Here is a 6,000-nt window from a genome sequence, read left to right on the forward strand (position 1 = left end):
GATTGAAACCTTCCCATTATTCACAGTTCTTGACTCCTCTACTTTACTTGTAAGCAGCCAGAGCTCTGCTACAAAATGTCTTAAGATCATATCTTACACCAACATAGAATTTATAATGATGGAGATTTCACAATACTCTCCAAACACCTATAAAACAATATTTTAAAAGGATCCAGAAGAATCCAGCTGTTAAGTTTTCCTTGTGTATTAAAAATTGAAAACTAATCTCCAAGCAAATAAAATTGACCTTAATATCTGAACTAATTCATTAATAATTTGCATTTTAGGTAGAAAAATGTATGATATGCTCATTACTAATAACACAACATCATGTAAAAGGATAATCATATTAAATAATCAAAGTACAAAAAGCTGATTCAGAATATTTATACAAATGCCTGATGATTTGTCCACTTCTGAAACCACGTAGCCACTGATTTGCAGCCTTTCCTCATACAAACATAATTATTACAGCGTTTTAAAGTGATAATGAGATGAACATTAAAAGTGAGAAAGGGGATAAGTCTAAATAATATGTTAATAATATAAATAATGGTATACAACAAGAATCAACAACGGTATCATCATCGTTTATGGACTTGTAAAAAGGTTCTCCACCGTAGGGTTAAAAAGGTAAAAATAAACTTATCATTCACACTGTTTATTAAATTGATCTTTGATACAGAGGTTCAGATTATGACATAGAAAAGTGTGCTATTACAGTTGTTTCATTCAATTAATCTGCAACAACTTTGAGAACAGATTGATTCTTGCTTCAGAAATGTAAGTATATGTATTTTTGTCCATCATGAAGGTAAACTGACTCGATGCATTTTAAAAGTTGAGAGAGTTAGCACAACATGCATGTACTCAGAATTAGAGGCACAGACATTAAAGTATCCCCTCTAAAAACAACTAACAATGATCAAAAGATCAAGCGAAGCGTTACAATGCAAGTTCAAAATAACCACAACAATCTGATGGTAACATAGTTCTTTGTCAAGCCCTCATGAACCAGTCCTGTGCTGAATAACATGTTTATCAAAGCATGCAGTTGACATGTAAGCAGTCAAAAGTCAACTCACACACACACCGCACACACACACACACACACACACACACACACACACACACACACACACACACACACACACACACACACACACACACACACACACACACACACACACACACACACAAACACACTGTGAATATATTTTATCATGTACACAAGTAATGGCGTCAGTGGGTTGGGTACGAGGAAAGTTAGGAAATGAACATTGTATAATCCTCAGCGATGAGCCAACACCTATTTAACACTGTAGATGATATTTTCCAGTTAAACCTCTCCATACGTCCCTTATTACTATGTTTTGTAGGTCATGTGTGTGTTGTAGTAAGAAGTCTCTGATGTAGCTTATAAACTCCTCGTTTTATTGCATGCTGTCTTTGATGCAACATACGGATGAGAACATCAAAATCAGCAACTGGAGTTTATGAGACGAATGAGAAACACTAGCGTTCCCTTTTATAGCATGTTACAACATCTTTATCATTGTTTGTATTTGCACAAATTTAGCTATAAACTAATGTAATACCTATTCTGAAATTAGTGTTTCCGATAAAGTAGCACAGTGCATCCGTTATAGCTGTCATGGTGCAGCTAACAAAGTCTGTATAATGAATGGCACTGTACATGTCATTCCAGTTTGACTGCATGTGTGTGTTTATGTATAACAGTTATATGTGTGCATTTTTCTTCTCTATTCTGTCTTAGATTTTTCTGAGAAAATTCACTCCCCTCTGATTATGACACTTATTTTACCATAAATAAAAACTTTATTGTCCCTTGAAACATTTCACTTTTCCATCATTTCAAAATACATAGCCCACTAAAGCATCACACAACCTGTTGTTCAGTATCACCACGTGTCAGCTTCATAAGGAGACAGCTATCTGCTTTAGACCTATGACTGCTAGCAAATCATAAAACAAATACCGATCAAATAATAAGGAATATTCCAGTCTCAGATCATATATACAGGTTGTCTTGAGGTCCATGCATTAAAATTGTTTAAATGATTTGTTATATACAGTTATATATGTTATACACAGTTAGAGTATTTATTTATCCATATCATGTTCAACCTTATACCTCAGCATCAGACATGAACTACTCTTTACTCGACTGGTGACCATTGAGTTTGTGTATGTATATGGTGAGACACTTCCTCCTGGAAGACAGTCTCCAACGTTCAGGATGGACTTGCAGGACTTTTTCCTTGAAATCTTGGCCCATAGACACATACAGCAGTAGGTTCAGGCAGCTGTTGAGAAAGGCTGAGGCTGGTTGCTATAGGGACACGATAGTGAGCGTGGTCCAATGTTTCCTCGAGTGGATCGCGTGTGATTAACCATCTGGATTAAGTGCATGATGTGATACGGCGCCCAGCACAGGAAGAAAGTGTTGATGACAGCAGCGATGATCTTGAAGGGGCTGACTCAATTGGCCGGCCAGTCGCGGTTCCTGCTGCTGGGATGGATGATAGCGGCATAGCAGGAGACGAGTGACAGTGAAGGGAACGGCGAATCCCAGGAAGAAGCGGGGTTCCCTTTTATCAACCCTGTGTTACAACATCTCTATACGTGTTTGTGTTGCACAAATTTAAGCTATAAACTAATGTAATACCTATTCTGAAATTAGTGTTTCCAATGAGTGGCACAGTGCATCCCTTATAGCTGTCATGTTGCAGCTAACAAAAGAAATTACTGTATAATGAATGGCTTTTAGTACATGTCATTCAGTTTGACTGCATGTTTGTGTTTATGTGTATAACGGTTATATGTGTGCATTTTCTCCTGTTCTGTCTTAGATTTTTCTGGAATTTTCACTTCCCTCCGATTATGACACTTATTTCACACAAATAAACTTTATTGTCCCTCGAAACATTTCACTCTGTGGGCCGCCGTCTGTTCACGCTGCAGGCCTCGACCGTCCCACGGGAACATCAAACTGGTTAGCGCCAATGGCGTCATGGCGCATTCTGCATACGTTCATCACGTTTTTTCCACAAATGTAAAATAATAATAATAAAGATTAAAATACCCCCTTCTTTAATCTTTAACAACATGAATTTATCAATAATAATGATAATACCAAATAATAAAACATATGAAGATTAAAATAAAAAGTACTTCACCTTATAAACAAACTTTAACACAATATGAATTAATCAATAATAACGACAAAAAAAAGAAGGATACTAATAATAATGGCAATAATAACAATAATTAAAAAAAACAATTACAAAATATGAAGATTAAAATAAAAAATACATATCCTTCTCAACAAAGTTGAACACAATATTTATTTTTGTTCTTGTTCTTATTCTTATTCTTATTCTATATAATAGAATAGATAGAATAGAATAGATTTAAAAGAGGAGTTAGCCCGATGGATCTCCTCAGGGAGACATTCCACAGTTCGTTAACTGAGTGCAGATGTTTTCCTGAATACTACTGGCACAACTTTATAATAGTTATCCAATCCACAGCAATATATTGTAAAGTCTAAATGGCACATTATTTCCCTTCACCTTCAAAATCATTTCAGGACTTGAATTTACACATGGGAATACATTACAGGAATAAGAAGGCGAACAACCTCCTGATTGTTACAGACTTTGGTGCAAAAACATACAAGAAGATATTCTTTATTTTCTCCTCCAGTTAATTATCCTGTCTGAAAATTACTGGATGTTGTGCCACAATGGCTCCTCTGCTAGTAAATGTTATGAAGAGTTTATCAAAAGACTTTTAACACCAGAGGATTTTCCTGAATCTACGCACATTGTAGTGTTTGACACTAGACAAAGAGATCAAAGAAATTTTACACAGCATACATGTTCTCAGGATGGTGCAGACCCTCAGAAAATGACAAAGTCGTAGTCAGAAACATTTGTCTTTATTAGGCTCACAGGTGGTCCTTTGCATCAGTGGAGAATATGAAGCAATCAAAGAGTCAAAAGTTTGACATGAATTTTAAAACTAAGCAAAATTTGCCCATATGCGAAAACCATTCTACTGAAGTATTTTCCTATGTAAAAGACATTCAATTATTATATCATGATAAAATCAACTTATAATAAGTGATTTGCAGCATTAAAACATATTTGTCACAGTGTAATGTGATATTATATAAAATTGATGAGATAAAGGTGGTCAAGTCACAGTATTTTGCTAATGGAAATAATGGTGGTAACAAAGTCACAATAACAGCCATCATCATCATCAACAGACCCAAAAAAGACATCCCGTCCCCAAAACAACTTGCTTGTGATTTAAAGATCAAATGAAGCTGTTCTATACAAGTTTTACAATGCAGCTGCTACTTTATTCATGATAATCTAATGGTAACGTACATTATTTCTGTGTTGTCTCTCAGAATCAGTCCTTAAGCTGAATAACATGTTTATTAAATCATGCAATGGACATGTAGCAGTCAAAATATCTCTCTCTTTCACACTCACACACACACACACACACACACACACACACACACACACACACACACACACACACACACACACACACACACACACACACACACACAAAATGGCATCAGTGGAGTGGGGTTGGGTATGAGGAAGATGGGAAATTAACTTTCTATAAACCTGTTTGTTCACAGCACTATTTTACACTGTAAGATTTATATTCCAACTTAACCATAACTATATTGTACAGAAAAAACACATAGTGTTCTTCATCAAAATATTATTTTTACTGTTATTAATATATTCTAAATGATGACCATAAACAACAAATATAATTCTCTATTTTCTGAATTTGTCACAGGATGCATACGAATTCGCGCGTGCATGTGAAGGGACGAAGAAACTAAGTTCCCTTTTCTCACAGTTTTCTGTTTTTCAACCATAAATTTATGGAATACATATTTTGCAATACCTTCCTGGGTGATTTTGAAATTCAAGATGTTTGGTGATAAGGTCTATTTTCTGTAAGATAAACATGTGCTTTCTCCAGCAGAATTTATCATTATTCTGCTTCTTTGAGTAATACTAGCTTGTCTCTGTCTGTTGACTTTGTGTTAGTGTAAGAGTGTGTCTCTTCTCCTGGAAGGCAGTCTCAACAGGTTCCAGGATGGACTTGCCGGACTTTCCTTAAGATCTTTGCCAATGAACACATACAGCAGTGAGTTCAGGCGGCTGTTGAAAGGCCAGGCTGGTTGCTATAGGAAGCCGATACTGATGACGTGGCCCAATGTTTTACTCGGGCGATTCGCCATGTGATAAAACATCTAGATTACAGTCATGCAGTAAAGCGGCGCCCAGCAAAGGAAAGAAAGTGGTGATGATGGCAGCGATGATCTTGAAGGCGACTTGATTGGCGGCCCACTAGCCAGAGTGCGGTTCCTCCTGGGCGATGGATGATCACAGAATAACAGGGAAGACATGATGACAGTGAAGGGCAGCCCTGAATCCCAGGAGGGAAGCGGGTGATGGTCATGGTCTGATTTCAGAAACTGTCGCAGCTGATTCACTGATGGTGTTTCATTTAATAAATTCAGAAGGGCAAAGTTGTTGTAGCAGTAGATGATGTCTTCATTGTCAGGAGGTTTGACAGTGTCCTGAAGATGAAGGATGGGCGCCACGAGAATCAGAGCCAGTATCCAAACCCAGACTCACGCAGGGCCACTTAAGTACACTTCGGTGGTTCTGGGACCAGACGGAACCACACCACAGACACACATCTGTCACACTGATCACCACCAGGATGTAGGCGCGCGAAACATGTTCAAGGACAGTACAAGGGCATTGAGTGCACAAGAAGTTTCCAAGGCCAGTGGTTATCCAGGCCAAATACGTCACACCCAGGGGCAGGAACGCCGTGAAGAGGAAGTCGGCCACAGCGAGATTGAGAACCAAACAGTGTTAAGCAGTTTTCTTCATCTTGAACACGGTCACCCAGATAACCACTCCA

At 37.5% G+C, this 6,000-nt stretch overlaps 1 pseudogene; it reads right to left on the minus strand.

Moving 5' to 3' along the window:
• Positions 1 to 2,124: 2,124 nt before the first annotated feature.
• Positions 2,125 to 6,000, minus strand: part of LOC124852268 — a 4,129-nt pseudogene continuing 253 nt past the window's right edge.

The sequence above is a fragment of the Hippoglossus stenolepis genome, chromosome 8 (genome assembly GCF_022539355.2).
Source record: "Hippoglossus stenolepis isolate QCI-W04-F060 chromosome 8, HSTE1.2, whole genome shotgun sequence".
In the NCBI taxonomy this organism is placed as follows: domain Eukaryota; kingdom Metazoa; phylum Chordata; class Actinopteri; order Pleuronectiformes; family Pleuronectidae; genus Hippoglossus; species Hippoglossus stenolepis.